The 19,732-nt window shown below is 38.2% G+C and overlaps 1 long non-coding RNA gene across 1 annotated transcript; it reads right to left on the reverse strand.

Moving 5' to 3' along the window:
* Window positions 1–7,222: 7,222 nt before the first annotated feature.
* On the reverse strand, window positions 7,223–10,153 carry LOC127619143 (uncharacterized). Its single transcript, XR_007967532.1, has 3 exons — window positions 9,991–10,153; window positions 9,580–9,675; window positions 7,223–9,407 (listed from the first exon to the last, which is right to left on the reverse strand). It is a non-coding gene; the product is annotated as an uncharacterized LOC127619143 (long non-coding RNA).
* Window positions 10,154–19,732: the final 9,579 nt, after the last annotated feature.

A 19,732-nucleotide genomic window follows, 5' to 3' on the forward strand; every position in this document is an offset into this window, starting at 1 on the left:
TTCTCAGGTATAGAGGCCATCTTTCAAGGCCAGTTTTAATCCTCCATAGCAAAGACACGAATACAGGCAGTTGTTACATTAAGGAGGGAATTCTGCCTGATCTGAACCATAAAACCTAATGCCGTCAGATTGATTCAGTCATATTAAATCATGTTTTTGACTTTAGATGTAACCACATATAGCACAATTAAGCATTTTCTATGGTTAAATGTCACAGAAAATGTTCACAGGTCACCTTTTGCAGATAAAAGTAAATCATTTTTAGATGGAACCACTGTTTTGGTGATGGTGCACATACAGATGTCAATATTACTTTCCTTTTATAGAAAAAAAAAACAAACATTAAAAGTATGCACATAACAATGGTCTTGGATACAACTTGGATTAAAGTACTGCAAAAGTGTCTGGAAAGATATAGAAAATATAAAAATAAAATTCCATTTAGTGAGATTTATTTTTTTGAAAAAGTAACAAAACACCCTATCAATCCGATATTAAAGGGTTTCTGTGGAAAAATGGTAAAATAAAATGCCATAGAAATTCAAAAAATGACCTCATAATTAATTCTTCTGTCCTTTATTTGTAACAATCATTCTAAACATTCTATTATAGTCCAAGTTATACACATACTATTAATTAATGTTGGGTTAATTCAAAGGGTAAGATGTAATTTGTATTAATTAATAGATAAAATTGAAGTATTTGAAATATGTGTCCTCAAAAGGTAAAAAAAAAAAAATCCAGGGAGCAAATACTGCCCCATAAATGTAATCAAGATACATTTTATAATACAGTATTTAATGGCAAGTTTTCAGATTAAGGTTAACTATATAAATGTCTGATCAACAACTCATGTTGAAGTCAAACTATTATTTAATATGACTACATTAGTTTATACCACACCTAACTTTGAAAAGTTAGATCAGGTACATTTAAATCATTAAGGTAACAATTGCACATATCCACTTTTCTCAGAATGCTTTTTGAAAGTCATAGAAGATCTATAGTAATTAAGCAACTTGTCTTGGTGTGGATTAAACTATTAAGTATATATGACTTTCAGGACAAAAGACAAACAAAAATAACATCAGTTTTATGGGGGGAATTATTATATTAAGCATGTCTAGACATAGCCACATTGGTCTGATTACAGAAAACAAAAATATCAGCTTTCTTTTACCCAAAATGGAAATGGTATGTTTGACAAAGTGGAGGATCATCCATTGACTGCTGTATGTGTGTCCTAATGAGTTGATAATGACAATGGGCAGAGGTGTGACTTAATTTAGTGCTCATCACATACCGCTGTGTGGACAAAAGGCTGGTCATGTCATTAGAATGACCAATAGTCAGGTGTGAATAAGATCTGCTGACAAAAGCTTGAAGGGAATCAACAGAGCGCGTTTCACACCTTCTACATGTTAGTTTTTCTTTCTGGAAGTAGACTAGTTCTTGTTTTTAACTCTTTAGGTAAAGAGAGATACATGTCAAGAAGCTGGTTTGGTAAAAGTCAATTAAATGAAACCGTGTTATTAAGCGTAATGTTTGCATGCGTTAAATTTGATTGTACAAATGTACATTGAAAAAACTTTAACTTAAATGTTCTTCATGTGGTAACATCTAAAATAACAGGTTTAATTTAAGTCAAAAATATTATTAAAGATCACTGAATCAACCTGAATACATCAGGTTACGTCTACAAAACTAATTTCAAGGGTAAGATTAGGTAGAAATACAGCTCCTTGACATAACAATTGCACTTTTTAAAGTGCACTTGAAACATTAATATGGCTGAATGAACAATGTTAGGTTACAACAACAAAAGTATTTTTTCAGGTCAGGTAGAAATAGCTTTTTAATATATGTAGCACATGTTCACATTCACAACCGAATGAGAAATACATACATTTAAAAATCAAAATTGAGGTCTAAACTGCTCTTAAACCATTTAAAAGCACATAAAACAATACAAATTAAGCAGACTTGTATATAGGCCATTTATAATGACAATATACACAGTTTGTCCCTTTTAAAAAAGCATGATAGGAACCTTGCCCTCCCAAAACAATGCTGTTGTTTTTGTCTTCAAAACACTCATTTTGTGGGCTAATGAGCTATGCCAAGGCCACAACCCCGAAACAGAGGGAAGTTAGCTGAACGTGAATGATATCAGTCTTTCTCACCTCCCCTCTATCAATCCCCCCTCTGTTACCCATCTATCTTTTGTCAGATGTGTTATCAGTCCCACTCTATCACTCCTCTTTACAGAGAGCTGGCATTGCAAGTACTCACCAATGGGATGATGCTTTTGTTAGGGTCTGGCCCGGTCCCGCCTCCTCCTCTTTCTCTCTTGGGTGTGATGTGATTGACAGCCCCTGCATGGGGTGAGTGACAGGTGGCGTTCGTTAGCCTGTGACAGGCAGCGTGGTGGTTAGAATTTGTTGTGTAGCTTGGGGCCCATCTACATGGTGTTTTAGTGGGGGTTTAAATGTATGGTTGAAGATACAGTGTAATGTGTACTCAGGGGAGCCAGATTCCTGATGTTTGACTATTCGTATGATAGAGAGGAATGTTGAAAAGAATAAAAGAGCAATGGAAGTCCATGGTTCTTAATATCTTCCCTATTCTCAAGAACAGGCGGGCAAACTGGCAGCCAGACAGACAGACAGACAGACAGACAGACAGACAGATAGATAGATAGATTGATAGATAGATAGATTTAACATGACACACACAAATTCATGAAAGCAAGACTTGCATTGAGCTGGTTAACAAACGTACTCTTTATGTGGCTATTTTCTCCTAACAGGGCCTCACAATCAATACCTGGTGAGATTGTAAGGCATCTGTGACATGACATCTACATTTCGGGCCATTTGTAAAACAAAGACTACAAGGAAGCAGGAGGCCTTGAGCTGCTGGTTTCAGTTTCCCCTCCCCAGCACAATGGCAGCCCTGAACGGCAGGGGGATCGGCCCTCAGATGGAAATGAGCAACCAAACCAACAATGTAGTGCCTAATCTCTTCAGAGAGCCAGGAATCAGTTACACAGCAGTAGAGGCCTTTCCATGCTTTTCACCACACACACCCTCCGACCCCCCTCCCGTGTAGCCACAGGCTCCCCTTACACATGGGCCAAAAACAAGGTATCCCCCTGCAACAGAAAGGGGCGAGAATAAGTGGGGCGTGGGGTGGGGCAGAGCCCTCAAAGCATGGGATTAGAGCTAATGTGCCTTCCCTGGGTCCTAATCTCTTCAGAGAAGGACCGTTTGAGGGCTGCGGGTCAAGTCAGATAAGTATCTATTACGGCAAGCTACTCTTATCCTTCAAACACCCCCATGCCCTTCAGAAACGAGGGACAAAACCACTTGCCTGTCTTGCTTCTGACTCCTGTGATACCCCAAACCCCAAAGTAAGTGCTGCCCTTTTGCCACTAAAACGGAATTAAGGGCTCAGGACCTTGCGGAGGGCAGCTAGGGCCAATATTTACTCCATCTGGAGAACTCAAAGCCAAGAGGCTGATTGGAATCAAAGAAAGACAGGAGAAAAGAACTTTTCTCGGGTGTAGCTGGAAGGTGAGCCAGCGGATAGTGACTGGTGGAAGATCTGATAGGGTGTAATCTTGTTAAACTGATCCACGAGGTTGATGAAAGAAGCGGCACGGTAGATTATTGAAAGTGCCCAGAGGAAAGGTGGGGGTCTAGAGCTTTAGGTTTGCACAAGACTTCAAATATTTGAACTTTATGGAGAAAAAAAGAAGAAGCTCTGAGCAATTAGAGGAAAATCAGCTAACAATCCATATTGAAAAGAGCCAACATGCATCATTTTGAAAGGAATAGTTCACATTACAGCTCACCATCATGTCGTCTCAAACCATTATGATTTCCTTTAATCTGTTAAATATAAATATATGTTAAAGAATATCCATGCTGCTCTTTTCCATACAATGAAAGTAAATAGGGACTGGGGCAGTTGATCTCTAAAATGACAAAGAAATAAGCACCAAAGTGTGAAAACAATGGATCCATACATCTAAATATATGGCTTTAGAAGACCTGGAAGATTTTATGGCACTTTTATGTTATTTTTGGTCCCCATTCACTTTTATTGTATGGAAAAAAGCAGCCTAGATATTCTGCAAAAGTCTTCCACCCATGAGGGTGACAAAGTGATGACTGAATTTTAATTTTGGGTGAACAATTCCCAAAAATAAATTAAATGAGAAGATAAAAAAGCAAACTTTATCGAAAGTACAGTTTATTTTTATGTATTATATAATTATATAGTAAACATAATTTACATGAAAATAAACATGCACGAAGAAAGACACATTAACACTCCTGCAAACCACCAGACTTCCAGTATAAGGCACAAACTAGCAGATTTATGCAACATCATCCTTTGGAATGCAAAAAAACATCTTTGTCTTCATATACAAATGGATTGAAAACTAAAATGTTAAAATAATAATGGTGCAAACTAAAAAATGGCTTTCACGACATACAGTATTTGACTTCCGTAATGTGATGCATTTTCATATTTCAATGGGAAATCATGTAAGGGGGAACTTGAGTCTATATAGAGATTTGATTGGATTATAAAATGTTAAGCTGTAACATTACTGGTTAATATTATGTTCCCCCACCCACACAGCCTTGGTGTGGAATGTGGTGAAACCTATTATATTTTGATGAAAGATTATAAAAATAAACTATTTTTTCTTTAGAATAACACACACTGCTAAAAAAAAAAATCCATAATAAGACAAGCAATATTTATTAAGAAGGTACCTATTGTCCATTTTTAATGTATGTTTTCTTTCAGTCACCTTCGTATTAACCGTAAACCATTCAGACTTTCGTTAAGGTTTTGTAAGGCAAACCAAAGCTGGTTTTAGTTTCAAAAAGTTTGGTCTCTCTTCAAAAACTCTCCTGAGTTTGGTCTCTCTTAAAGATGAGTCTCTGGCTTCTAATCAAGTGTAAAACTGAATTCTGTCTACTTGCTAAAACACGAGAATCTTGGGATATTTGAAATGCTTGGTTTCATTTTTCAATGAAATATGTAAAACTTTAAACTCCATAGTCGAGGAAAACGTACGGAAATAATATATAAGCAGTACACTTCTCACATGTAATACTTGATAACATACTGCATAACATACTAAATACAGTGGGATCCAAAAGTCTAAGACTACATTGAACATCTGTAATTCAAAATGTAATTTTAACCTGGAAATAAACAGCAACTCTTAGGATTGTGAAATATATATTTATATACCCTCAGCGGCCACTTCATTAGGAACACCTGTACATGCATTTCAATAACTGTCTGGTTTGGTGCTGCTAAGAAATCGGACATCAGTACGAGTACAAAGGACAGTTCGGAATGCTGAGAGGATTATTGGTTGCCCCCTGCCCTCCCTTTAAGAACTATACACTTCCAGAGTGAGGAAAACGGCTGGAAAAATGGATCCCACTCAACCTGCCCAATACATTTTTGAACTGCCTACGCTTCAGAGCTCTGAGCACCAGAACCGTCAGGCACAGGAACAGTATTTTCCCTCAGGCTATCCATCTCATGAACAGTTAAAACTGCCCCATTGTGCAATAATTATGTGCAATACACAGTTAAGTCTATTTATATTATCCAACATATCCACTTCTGCCATTATTACATTGCACTGTACATAACATACTGTATTTTTGTTCTTTATATAATAGATTTTGTATTAGATTTGCACTACGTGTGTGTGTATGTGGGTATGTATGAAGGTGTGTGGCTGAGTGTATGTACGTATATGTACAATTATTTATTTTTATTATTTATATTATTTATTATCTATGTCTTGCTGCTGTTTTTGTATTGTTTTTGTTGTGCAATGGAAGCTCCTATCACCAAGACAAATTCCTTGTATATGTAAGCATACTTGGCAATAAAGCTGAATCTGATTCTGACATCTACTTATTCATGAGATTATCTAATCAGCCAATTGAGTGGCAGCAGTGTGATGTATAGAATCATGCTGATACAGCTCAGGAGCTTCAGTTAATGTTCACATCAACCATCAGAATTGGGGAAAAATGTGATCTCAGTGATTTAGACAGTGGCATGATTGATGGCGATGGACGGGCTGGTTTGAGTATTTCTGTAACTGCTGATCTCCTGGAATAAGTGGTAACAGTACAGGCCAAGACGGTGCAGCCATCACCTCAGGACTACAGGGCAAATAATGTCAGGTTAATGAAGAATACATTTAAAACATGTTTGTGTTGTTGATAAATAAATAAATAATATTTTGACCATCAGACAGTTGTATCAGAGCACACGCTATTGCTTTCTTTCTCACTGATATACACAGTGCCAGCAGGGAGAGAGAGAGAGAGAGACAGAGAGAGTGTGCGTGCTCTAATGCAAATGCTTGGTTTAACCTGCAGACTTTTTTTCTTTGCTTTTTCATTATTTGTCAAATGACGGACAACATGTGAAAATAACTGTCAATGTTTTTAAAGAAACCCTCTGTACAATTGTAATGAGCAGAATAGCATCTCAAAATGCACAACATGTCAAACCTTGAGGCGGATGCAGAAGACCACGTTGGGTTCAACTTCTGTCAGCCAAGAACAGAAAACTGAGGCTGCTGTGGGCCTACCATTTGTGTACCTCATCAGAAATCCAGATTTGTCAGATCAGGCAATGTTTTTCCAATCGTCTATTGTCCAGTTTTGGTGAGCCTGTGCCCACTGCAGCCTCAGTTTCCTGTTCTGACAGTAGTGGTGCCCTGAGGGGTCTTCTGCTGCTGTAGCCCATCTGCCTCAATGTTCAACATGTTGTATGTTCAGAAATGCTTTTCTGCATAGCACTGTTGTAACACGTGTTTATTTGAGTTACGGTCTCCTTCCTGTCATCTTGGGACCAGTCAGGCCATTCTCCTCTGACCTCTGTCATTAACAAGCCCTTTTCACCCTCAGAACTGCTGCACGCTGGATGTGTTTTTTTTTGTTTTCGCACCATACTCTTTACACTCTCGAGACTGTTGTGCATGAAAATTCCAGGAGATCAGCAGTTACAGAAATACTCAAACCAGCCTACCTGACACCAACAATCATGCCACAGTCCAAATCACAGAGATAACATTTTTCCCCATTTTGATGGTGGATGTGAACATTAACTGAAGCTCCTGACCATATCTGCATGATCTTATTCACTGCACTGCTGCCACATGAATAAGTAGATGTACAGGTGTACATAATAAAGTGGCCAGTGAATATACATCTCATACTTTTTCTTGCCACTTTTTCTAACCCTAACCCACTGTATATACAGTGGCAAGAAAAGTATGAGAACCCTTTGGAATTATCTGCAATAATGTCTAAATTTGTCTTAAAATCTGTAATGTTATATTAATGAACAAACACAATCTGTTTTAACTAACAACACACAAATTATTGTATTGTTCTTGAACATACTGAATACATAATTCAAACAGTCAAAGTGTAGGTTGGAAAAGGTAAGTGAACCCCTAGGCTAATGTAAACAAAAGCTATTTAGAGTTAGGGGTTGGCAAACCTAACATCCAATTAATGAAACGAGATTTGAGGCGTGTTAGAGCTACTTTGACATTTAAAAAGCACTCAGACATTTTGAATTTGCTATTCACAAGGAGCATCTGCTAATGTATACCATGCATTGCAAAAATAGATCTCAGAAGACTTACGATCAAGAATTGTTGTTTTATATAAAGCTGGACAGGATTGCAAATTAATCTCGAAGAGCTTAGATATTCATCTGTCCACAGTTAGACAAATTGTCTATAAATGGAGATGATTTAGTACTGTGGCTACTCTCCCTAGAAGTGGCCGTCCAGCCAAGATGACTCAAAAGACACAACGCAGAATGCTCAATGAGGTAAAGAAAGAACCCTAGAGTGACAGCTTAAGACTTGAAGGAATCACTGGAACTGGTCAACATCTCAGTTCATGAGTCTACAATATGGAAAACATTAAACAGGTATGGTGGCCATGGCAGGACAGCATGAAGGAAGCCGCTGCTTTTTTCTTCAAACAAAAACATTGCTGCATGAAGTTTGCCAAAGACCACCTTGACACTCCACAATGCAAAAAAGTTTTGTGGACTGAAGAAACCACGGTTTAAACATTTAGGAAGAACATGCAGCACTACGTATCGTGTTAAAAGGCCACCGCCGGAGGGGGTATCGTGATTTGGGTCTACATTGCTTGTTCAAGGCCTGGACCGCTTGCCATCATTGATAGAAAAATGTAATTCCCAAGTTTATCAAGAAATCCTAAAGGATAATATCAGGATGGCTGAAGCTCAGTAGAAGCTGAGTTATGCAGCAGGACAATGACCCTAAACATTTAAGTAAATCCACTACAGAATGGCTTCAAAAAAGAAAATCCACCTTTTTGAGTGGCCCAGTCAGAGCACAGACCTTAACCCAACAGAAATGCTGTGGAATGACCTCAAGAGAGCCGTTCACACCAGACATCCTACAAATATGGCTGAGCTGAAGCAGTTCTGTAAGGAACAATAGTCCAAAATTCCTTCTGAACGTTGTGCAGGTCTAATCTGCAGCTACCGGAAACACTTGGTTGAGTTTACTGCTGCCATAGGAGGATTGACCAGTTATTAAATCCAAGGGTTCAGTAACATTTTCCACAGCACTGTGAATGTTTAAAGGGATGTGTTCAATAAAGATATGAAAGATTATAATTGTTTGTGTGTTGTTAGCTTAAGCACCATCGTGTTTGCCTATACTTTGTGACTTTGATGAAGATGAGATCACATTTTATGACCAATTAATGCAGAAAACCAGCTTAACCCTAAGGGCTCACCAACATTTCCTTGCCACTATATATATATATATATATATATATATAATTCTGGATAACATGATCGTCAGGTTTTGCGCAAACGTATGGAGTACATGCTGTCATTAAAGGGGCACATTCCAAAAACTAGGATAATCTGGAATTCATGTCAAATTTTCAATTCAACTTTTTACTATACGTGTTACGCTGATAATATATGATGTAATCAAATGTATTAAATAAGACAAATGCAAAATGGCAGCATTTTAGCTAGAAGTCTCAGACTTTTGGTCCTAACTGAAAATGGTACAAAAGTACAAACAAGTTCAGTTTTATATATAAAGAAACTAAGAGACATTAAAGCAGAACTGAATGCTTTTGGAGATCACCTAGTCTACCGTGAGAACTTTCTGGGCCTAAATGCAGGTAGCATGAGTTGGTGAGCAACTGTCCTCTCCTCTGGTACTGGCGCAAGCTCTTCTGCAGATCCCCATTTCTTCATGGACTGAAATAGGGACGTAATCTTTCTGTTTCTGCGCTCGCTGGCCTGGACAAGACTGTGGCATTCGTTGGCATCAGCTTAGAGAACAAACATCAAAGCAGTGTTAAAGGAATAGTTCACCCAATAATTAATATTCTGCCATCATTCACTCACCCTCATATTATTCCAAACCCATATGACTTTCTTTATTCCATGGACCACACAGAATTATACACTAGAAACTAGAAACAGGAGTTCAGTTTGACTCACAAAATTCATTGGCTTGATTGTTTGATTGCGTATCTCGTATATTGAGGTAATAATATGCAAAACGACCGCTGTAGTCCCTCAGATTCTCCTTTGCTCCTGTGAAAAAAACAAATTGCAGCAATATTAAATATGAAAATTTTTATGCAGCCTGGTCTCATGAAAATTAAATGACCGCACCAACATTTTGTAAAAAAAAAATGGTGTGCTTTATAACACTTTTGGCTGCAGTTTCCCACTGAAATGTCCAGCGGGGGGCGCCAAAAGCAAGTAAAAGGGTACCGTAAAGGTTTTTAAGTTGAATATTACATGAAGGTTTTAATAAGTAAAATGTACCTCCCTCACCTAAAACTTTAACCTAAACCATAAAACAATTTCAACCAAAGTCTATCGTTGTGAGAAAAGAAAGCTTACCATACGTATTAACAAGAAGGTCAACTATATGCCGATGGCCGTGAAGTGCTGCAATGTGTAAAGCTGTGTATCCCTGTAAGAATAAAGGTAGGGAATTTTATGAGGTATGTCGAGATCACTTTCACACCTTAAAGAAATTGTACATTGTATAACAAAAATGAAGTCTGTTTTCTGGACCATTGAAACTACCACTGCAATTAAGTACATTTCCCCCACATTCTCATTAATCTATTAATGTGAAAAATATTTAATATTTAAAGCTAAATTGTATTTATACATAATGGTAGTATTTGTTTTAACTATAAAGTCTATAAAGTTAACTATAAACTATCAAATGTTTTAAAATAAGTTATAATAAAATAATTATTACAATAATAAAAATGTAATAACCGTGATTGAGGAAAAAGGTCATTACAAAAAAAAAAGTACAAATAATAATAATAGAGAGATGCATTGCAGCAATGGGACTTCATTTTCATTATGCAAAATATCTCATTGTTCTCTTTTGATTTTGGAAGGTTAAATGACCTGAACATGTGAACAATTTAAAAAGTTAAATTAAAATTAATTAATAAATTATTAACTATAAATCTAATCACAAAACAGAAAAAAAAGGACAGGGAGAAGGAAAGTCAAAACACTCACCCCCTAGTATGCCCCATGTCACAAATCCCAACCCGAAAAACCCAAACACAAAAGAACGAGAGTTGGAGCAAAAGACAGAGAGAAAGAGGAGAGAGGGGGAGACAGAAAGACAGGGGACACAAATTAACTGAGGTTACAGCAACAAAATCTAATGACAGAATCATAATTGGCTGGTAATTCAGTGAAATTGCTTTACTCTGAAACTGCTGTTGGAATATATGAAGACATTGTTTAAGGGAAGCTGTTAACATGACACGAGTTTGATTTATGAACATACATTCTTAAACAGCGCCTGGATTCATTTGCACAGCTGGGCACCCACATACCCTTTGCGAGGAGTTATGTCAGAAGTGAAGGTTTTAAAACCGAGACTTTCTGGCAACTTGGCACGCACGTGAGATACATTAACCCAAGCAAGCCTTCATACCCAGGGTGAATGGAAGGTGGAGTGTACTTACATGCTGGAAGAGATACCAAAATACAAAATTAAATATTTGATTACTTCATGCATTTTTCAATATTGAGTTTAGATGTATATGTATATGTATTCATATTTGTTAACGTTAAAGGAAGTGCTTACTGCTTTTGTATTGATGTCAGCTCCTGCATCAGCTAAGAACGTGGTCATGTCCGCTTTACCATGTTTTGCAGCCCAGTGCAAGGCGGTCTAAAAATATAAAACATAGGTACAGGTTAAATATAAATGAACACGTTTAACACTTTATAAGAACTTTCATTAACAACATTACCACTTACACTGTATAATAGTGCTGTCAGTCAATACTTTTTTTAATCGCGATTAATAGCATAATTTTTCGCAGTTAAACGTGATTAACTGCAGATTTTGAAAATGCTGAAATTGTGCTATAAATACACCTTTTCCTGTCAAAACGCATGAATTTCCTTTTTTAGGAAAGAAAACAAAACAATATGTAACAATTAGGACAATCGCAATGCCCCGGACCGTAATAAGGAAGATCCCTGCGAAATGCAAGCGTGCAGTACCACCTGTTTACTCCAGAGGGCAGTAAGTGAATCTTAAGCTGTATGCCAACATGCAGTGTATACAGTGAAGAAAACACTTCAGTAGGCAGAACAACACAAAGATGCGTTATGTTCTTGCATTCAAAACACTTGATGGAGCGCAAATTCTCATGATGAGAAAAGAGATCTCATGATGTGTTCTAAGTATTAAACTATATTTTACTTGACCTAAAAATGTATGTTTATGATGCAACGCACCCGAGATGCTAAACAAGCATGTCTGATGCAGGTGTACATCGACGGGTCCTTAAACAAGCCCTCATAATAAACCTCGAACTGATTTACAAATTCACTTGTGAAATGGATTGCTGTGAACTGTATACCAATGATTGACAATGATTGATCAATAATATGGTAGTAATCAATACATTGTATAGTCTTATCAATGATTAACTCTTCTGCTACAAGAATGTAATGCATTTAATTATCTGGAAATTTTGTATTTTATATTATCCAGGTGGACACATCGCAAAGGTTCTGCCCTTCCAACCAGTGGTTATGCAGTTAAGTTATGCTTTATTAACAGTAAATGCATTAATCGTGATTTAGAAATATTAACGTGTTGGACTTTAATTAATCATATGCATTAAAAGGTTAATTTTGACAGCTCTACTATATAATGTTTATAAGACCATTATGATGAATTAATATTCCAATACAAGTTAAGTTTAGTCATCAGAATGTGTGCCATAATGTTTCTCTTAATTCTGCCCTCCTTTTTTGTTGATTGAGCTTAACATGTTTTGAACCTAGAATATTCCTTTAATTCCTTAATATTCACTGTTTATTGATGCCTTATCAATGAACATAATGGAAACACATTGTGATAAGCATTTGGCATGTTTCCATGCTTTAACTTCAAGTGCCATAGATAAATTATGGTAAGTCAAGTAGAGCAAAGCTATTAATGCTCTAATTGACATTATAAGCATTAACACGGCATTAAGCAGATTAAGGTTTCTTACAAAAAGTGGTTTAGATTTTATATGTAAATTGAAACGTAAATATTTTAAAAACAAAGCATTTTTTTTTGAAGATGGTTAGAATCATTCAAAAGCTTTTAAGTCGATGTAGCACTCAACATTATTGATCCCTAAAAAAGTTGCCATCTGGATTTAAATAGGCACATACTTACTGTAAGAGGCCATGATTGGATCATTATTGCAGTGATTAATGTTTCAACTGGCAACAATTCCTTTAACCCAAACTGATGCGGTGCGTAGCTTCTCATTTCGTAATCAACCATGTCGGAAGACGGATCCCGTGGTCACGGAAAAGATGGTACTTTGTTTCTGGAGGGGCAAATTATTGGTCTGCATCAAGCAAAGAAAAATCTAAGGAGATTGCTGAAATCACTGGAATTGGGTTAAGAACTGTCCAACGCATTATGAAAACCTGGAAGGATAGTGGTGAACTCTTCCTCTTCAGGGAAGAAACTTGAATGATTGTGATCAGAGATCACTATAATGCTTGAAGTCACATCGTAAAAATCGACAGTAGACTTCACGGCTATGTTTAATAGTGAAAGTAAGAGCATTTCCACAAGCACAATGTGACGAGATCTTACAGGATTGGGACTAAACAGCTGTGTGGCCACAAGAAATACACTTGTTAACGATGCATCCGTCATGCATAGTGCCCACTGTACAAGCCTCTGGAGGCAGTGTTATGATCTGGGGTTGCTTCAATTGGTCAGGTATAGGCTCAGAAATATTATGCTTAAGCTGATTAACTGAATGTACTGAATGACCAGGTTATCCCATCAACATTAATAATAAACATCTGCCGAAATTGATGAAATTACAATACAATAGCAATCGATATACAGTTATACATTTGTCTGACTGGGCAGCATGATCAATGCAAATCCTCATACTGGTCGTTTGACCAGCTTGTCTGAACCAGTCAACTTCTTGTACGCAATCGTCAACCCATCTGATTACATGATGTAAATACATCATTTACACTCTGCATGGTCATTCTCTCACACAAGGCAGATCCCCACCCCCCTAATGCCACGTGGTGGAGCAGGCCGTGGCTCCCATAGGCTGTCCGAGGGCCCCAGCTGTGCACAGAGGGGACGGTTTCCTGCCATCTAATGGCGGTCTAATTGCAAAACAACAAACCAGTGTGCCCACTGCGGGGGGAGCACAGGCCTGTCACAGACCTAAAGATTGATGATGTTGGTATGACCCTCTGATGGGGGACCCACCCAGGCATCAGCCCGCTGACAAGCCCTGTCAAGAAGAGAAGGGGCCACCACACCACACACAAGCCTAGATACACATACAGCCACGAATGATGAAGCCTCTAAATGTCCAATGCTCTCTAGTATAAAGAATGGAGGAGTTTGAGGGAGGACAATGCAATGTGCATAAAAACATCAACACAAACTCTCACATACATTAGACACCCAATGCACAACCTCTTTCAAAGTGACAATCAAAATGACCCTATGGAAACAAAAATGTCCCGATTAACTCAACGCTAAAAAAGCAAGATGCAACACCACGAACAGAACAAAATGCAGGTGTCTAACAGTTGAAGTTAATTTAAACTTGACACAGATTCTAAAAAAATGCTGTGCTTCTGTGCAAGGTGGTAAAAAAACGGTCTAAGATGTCAAACTAGCGTATGTTTACATAGGAAAACAACTAAAGAAAAACAGCGCGGACAGATGCAAAAATGCATTGGGTGTGAACTTGACACTCTTGCGCGAGACACAGAAAAAGCAGAGACACGGCACAACGGTCAAAGGCATCTGTCTAGCAAGCGTTTACACTGAAAAACAATTAAAAATTATTGGCGGACCCAAAAGCATGTTTGGTGTTAATTCTGCGTTATTGTGCACAATTCATCATCGAACGTCATTCTAAATGATTTTAAAAGCGTTTGTTTTCATAATCTTCTCTGTAACTGGCTGTGGAAAATTAACCAGCACTATTACAGCTAAATTTTAATGATCCAATCAAATTCTGACGGATAAAATCTAGCCTACACTATTTCCTATTGAATATTTCACAAATGATAAATACATGGCAAATTCCATTTCTGAACACAGAAAATAAATGGTCACATTCCAAATGGCAAAAGTACAATCTGTGTATTTCCATCCTTTACATGTTGAAAAAAGTGAAATAACTGTATAAAATAAAATGCTACATAAATGTATATCAGGCCTTTTGCTACATTATCACCACAAATGTGACTGGCTCCATTTAGAATAGCACACTACCAAACTATTATTCTGTATTCTGTTTTTTATACTAAATGCAGTATGTAAATTTTCTGAATGCATGAAATATCAAGATTAACTACTATATTTGTAACACGGAGAGCACACCGTGCTGGGCACTGTATATATGGTATGACTTGATGTGACAAATGATCCTGAACTAATATTTGCAGACATTTTTATTTATTTTATTTTTATATTCAATTTATATATGTCCTGACTCATTTTGGATTACCAATATTTAAGACATTTCTAAATAAAATTAAATAAAAAATGTAAAAACTGTTAATTTCCAAGCTGATTAGAGGAAGTTCACTCACAATTATTAGGGGCCATTCACAACAAATGCATTTTGTGATCATCTGCACTCTTTTTCAATTGTTTTCTTTGTAAACTTGCGCTAGACGAACGTCTTTGACAGTTGCGGCATGTCTCGCTGTCTTCCCGCATCTTGCTCAGGAACGCCACGTTTTATAGACACTGTGTCAACTTAAAAATAACAACTTTTAAAAACACGCATCAAGGCACCTGTTTTATTCGTTGCACTCCATCTAGCTTTTTTTAGCACAAGAACGTGTTAGGTCTAAATGGCCCATTATGTAACATAATGTGGTCATGCGATTTTTATTGTACTTCAATTTACTTTGTCTTATTTGATCATTTGATTGAACTATCAAGAGTGAAGACATTCTTACACAAATTTAAAAATAGTTTTTTCTACCCACAATTATTAGGGGTTGTTCACACTGAACGTGTTTTTGCCTCCATCTACACTGTTCTTCAATTGTTTTTATATGTTACCAGGCATCTTTGTCCGTTGCACCGTGTCTCAACATCTTGCAAAAGAGGGCCACACGATGCTGTGTCTTGAGACACCTGTGTTCTGCTCTATTCGTTGAGCTGTGTCTGCTTTTTCAGCACAAGAATGCATTTGGTCTGAACGACCCCATATGCAACATATGAGTTCATGTTATATTTATTTAACTTAAACTTATTTTAATATTCAAACTCATCATTTGATTGGACTACCAAGTGTTAAGACATTTTTACATGAAATTGGATTAAAATGCTTTTTAGTGCAAGAATGCGTTAGGTCTGAATGGCCCCTTATGCGACTGAAGAGTGGAGGAGTGTGGGGCCGGGCTGGAACGACGCACACCTGGTTCCCAATCAGCCTGATGGGGCGCGTGAGGGATAAAGGCGGCCAGTGACGAGAGAAAGAGAGAAAGAGAGTTACAGGCAGCTGGTCTGTGTGTGGTTATGTTTGTGTTTTTTTGGTTATGTTGATCATTAAAATATTATTTATATTGTTAAGCTGGTTCTCGCCTCCTCATTTCTCTTTAACCCCCTTACACTGGTGCCGGGAAAAACCCGGGAAGGAGGAGGGATGCCCGTCGCAGATCCTCAACACTGCCATCCAACCAGGGGAGCGCTGCTGCCATCCGCAGGGGGATGGAGTAGTCCGACCGTCTGGATGCAGGGAACGGCGAGTGGGGACTGGACTCCCTGACCGCCTGGTGCCGCTGCCAGGGACGGAGGAGTGCCCTGCCATCCCCCAGAAACACGGAGGGGTCGAGAGCAGACCGCCGTCCGTGAGGGGAGAAGGGAAGCGTTTCCCCGTCCGCCTGGAACGGTAGGGCTGCTGCCAGGGTTGGAGTGTCCCCACGGGTCGCTGGGAACATGGAGGGGCGTTCTGTCCGCTGGGGGTCAGAGGTCTGACTCCGGTCTGCCCGGGGAGGAGCGGCTGCTATCTGCCTGAGAGGGTGGAGGAGTGATCGAAGACCACATGACGGCACATCAGAGAACCGGTGAGTTTCATTTTCTCGCTCTCCTATCTGTCGCTCCGTGTTGGCCTTTCAATCACCTATTTTGTTTTTAATTTTTTCCCTCCTGTCTCCTCCCAGGTCGAGGAAGGCAGGGATGACCAGCCGGCAGAAGGGGCGCAAGGGGGGGGCTCCCCATCCTGAGGCAACGCCAGGAGGAGTGTAGAGCGGAGCAGGGCAGGGCCGGGCTGGAACGATGCACGCCCGGTTCCCAATCAGCCCGATGGGGCATGCAAGGGATAAAGGTGGCCAGTGACGATAGTTCAAGAGAGAGAGAATTACAGGCAGCTGCCCTGTGTGTGGTTATGTTTGTGTGTTTTTGGTTAAGTTGATCATTAAAATATTATTTATATTGTTTCTCGCCTCCTTCTTTCCCTTTTACCCCCTTACAGTGATGTAATGAGGTCATGTGACAACAATGTAGCTGTGTACTGTGTGAATGTTTATCATTGCATACTGCATACCGTTTCACATACCATTTAAAAAAATTATAATAGACAGTACGAGTATGCAGTAAACAGTACGCTAGTATTTCGAACACAGGGCAGTTTACATATCATACCTTTCGGCCTTTACTAGTTCATTTAGAAATGGTTCTGTGGTGTGACAAATGGATTTATAAAAGTTCAAATATTCCATTTAGTTTTGTTAGCAAGCTGTATTTTTAATAAATGTAAAAAAAATATATATATATAGCATGTCCCACTGCAAGGACACTGATTAATCTGCTTCAAATTTCATGTCAACTACCCATATACACATTGCTATTGAGCATTCTTCAGTTTGTTATCTGTTCTGTAATAAAGGGAGGTCTTGTCTCCTGTAGGTGTTTCTAGTCCTGCCCATTGGACAGATTGTGATAGATGAAGTCTGGTTCCTCTATCAGCCTCTTTATTGTTTTGCCTGTCACACTTTGAGATGGATTGGCTGGCACACACTTTTGACTGACAGCCTGACAGGTCTCATGGAGGTTTGGTGTGATGGACGATAGTCAACAGGATGTGACGTCTCTTACCCTTGTTCCTCAGGTTCCTGTCTCAGCCTGGTGGGGAACCCTTCACTCTCACTAACCAAATACCACCTTTGTGACCACTTGTATGGGACACAAAGAGAGGTATGGTGCACATAATCACTGCATCTTTTAAAGAAGAGGTATGGGTAAATTATGTACTTACAAACTAGGTGAAGGAGGAGGTCCAGGACATCGAGAGAGGATCCCATGGAAGATAAAGAGCAGAGAATAAGAGAAGATATATACAAAGCATTTTTAAAGAAGTTGTTCAGTACAGCAAATTATTTCAATATATACACTAGTTTTGTACAACAATATAAGGGACATTTTATTAAAAAATGAAAATTATGTCATCATTTACTCACCTTGATGTTGTTCCAAACCATATGGCTTTCTTCAGGGAACCCCAACAGAAATAAGAAAGTATTAGGGGTTCAGAACAACATGACGGTGAGTAAATGATGACAAGTTAAAATATTAGGTGAATTAACTCTTTCAGTTAAGCTCAATCGGCAGCATTTGTGACATTATTTTGATTACCATGAACATTTATTTCAACTCATCCATCACAAATTTGGCTTACAGTAAGGCACCTACAATGGAAGTGAATGGGGGGAATTATAAAATTATAAGCATCACATTCCTGTTTTAAACCCTCAGAAAATTGGCCAAATTCACCATTGTAAGTGCCTCACTGTAAGCTAAATTTCAATGAACATCATGCTACAAATGCAGTGTCAATGGAGATAACTTGTGATGAACCCAGAATATTTCTTTAGGAGCAAATAAATAGAAAAACAATAAATATAAACTTGTGAAAATAGAACATAGTGACTTGACTAGACAGTATTAGGAGGACGAGAAAGACCACTAGCTGCCGAAAGTAAATGTAGTAAAAGTCCTGCCTTTCAGTTAAAAGAGCCAATAAACTTTTAGACAGAGTTTGTTTACTATAAAACACATACACTTTCTAAGGGACTGCTCAGGCAGCATGTGTTTTAGTGCTAAAAAAATCTAGATGTTGTGCCAAAGACAATAAGTCAGTCCACTGGCGGCCATCTTTGGAATGCTCCCAGGAAGCTATTTCCAGTCATGAAAATCCAGCTCTTATCTTCTTGTTTGGAGAGAGACCAAATTCTCAAAAACGGTTGGTCAAGATTATGATCATAGAACTTATTTCCAATCGGCAGTAAAATCTGACACCACTGGAATCATAAATTGTGCTTCTTTACCTCAGATTATGTTAAAAAACAAATTTTCCACGCTTGTCTAGCTACATGCACATGCACGCTCTTGAGTTGATTGGCAGGCGATGTCTGTATCTAAAAGGTGATTGGCTCTTTTACCTGTTAGGCGGGAATTCCTTTCAACATCCATTGTCTGTTCCAATTTCTCTCATTCATTTTAGTAGAAGCAGCCCATCACTGCTAAATAATCTCTGACAGAATGCAGGTGTCTTGAAATGTTTTTCTAAAAATGTTACTTATTTTAAATTGACACACCATTTAAAAACGCAGTACCCTTGATGCTGGAAAAATAATGAGGTGCAGAGCAAGGGTCAAAGATGTTCATCTAGCAAATTTTACATTGATAAACAATCGGAAAACAATGCAGATTTATTTACGTTAAAAGAAAACCTGATTGATGTTAACGGCCCCTGAAATATATTTTATAACATTCTTTTTTTTGTTCGCGTGATTTGCGCAAAAGAAGTAACATTTACGACAAAACTGATTTGGAAATGTAGATCTTTCTCCATTCAAATAGATAGTAGCCCTGTGCAGAAATATGCATACTTCCCTAATGCACAGTTTGCAAAAAGCAATATTTTAAATGAGTAGGAAGTCTGAAAACTCAGTATTCATGATATAGTTGGCGAACGACACCTGGATTACCAACTGTGTCTACTTAGATTCTGAAGGATGCAACCAGTGGACACTTTGCTCTCCCATATGACTTCCTACACAGTCGAGAAGTTCTTCA

Source organism: Xyrauchen texanus, chromosome 25, assembly GCF_025860055.1.
Source record: "Xyrauchen texanus isolate HMW12.3.18 chromosome 25, RBS_HiC_50CHRs, whole genome shotgun sequence".
In the NCBI taxonomy this organism is placed as follows: domain Eukaryota; kingdom Metazoa; phylum Chordata; class Actinopteri; order Cypriniformes; family Catostomidae; genus Xyrauchen; species Xyrauchen texanus.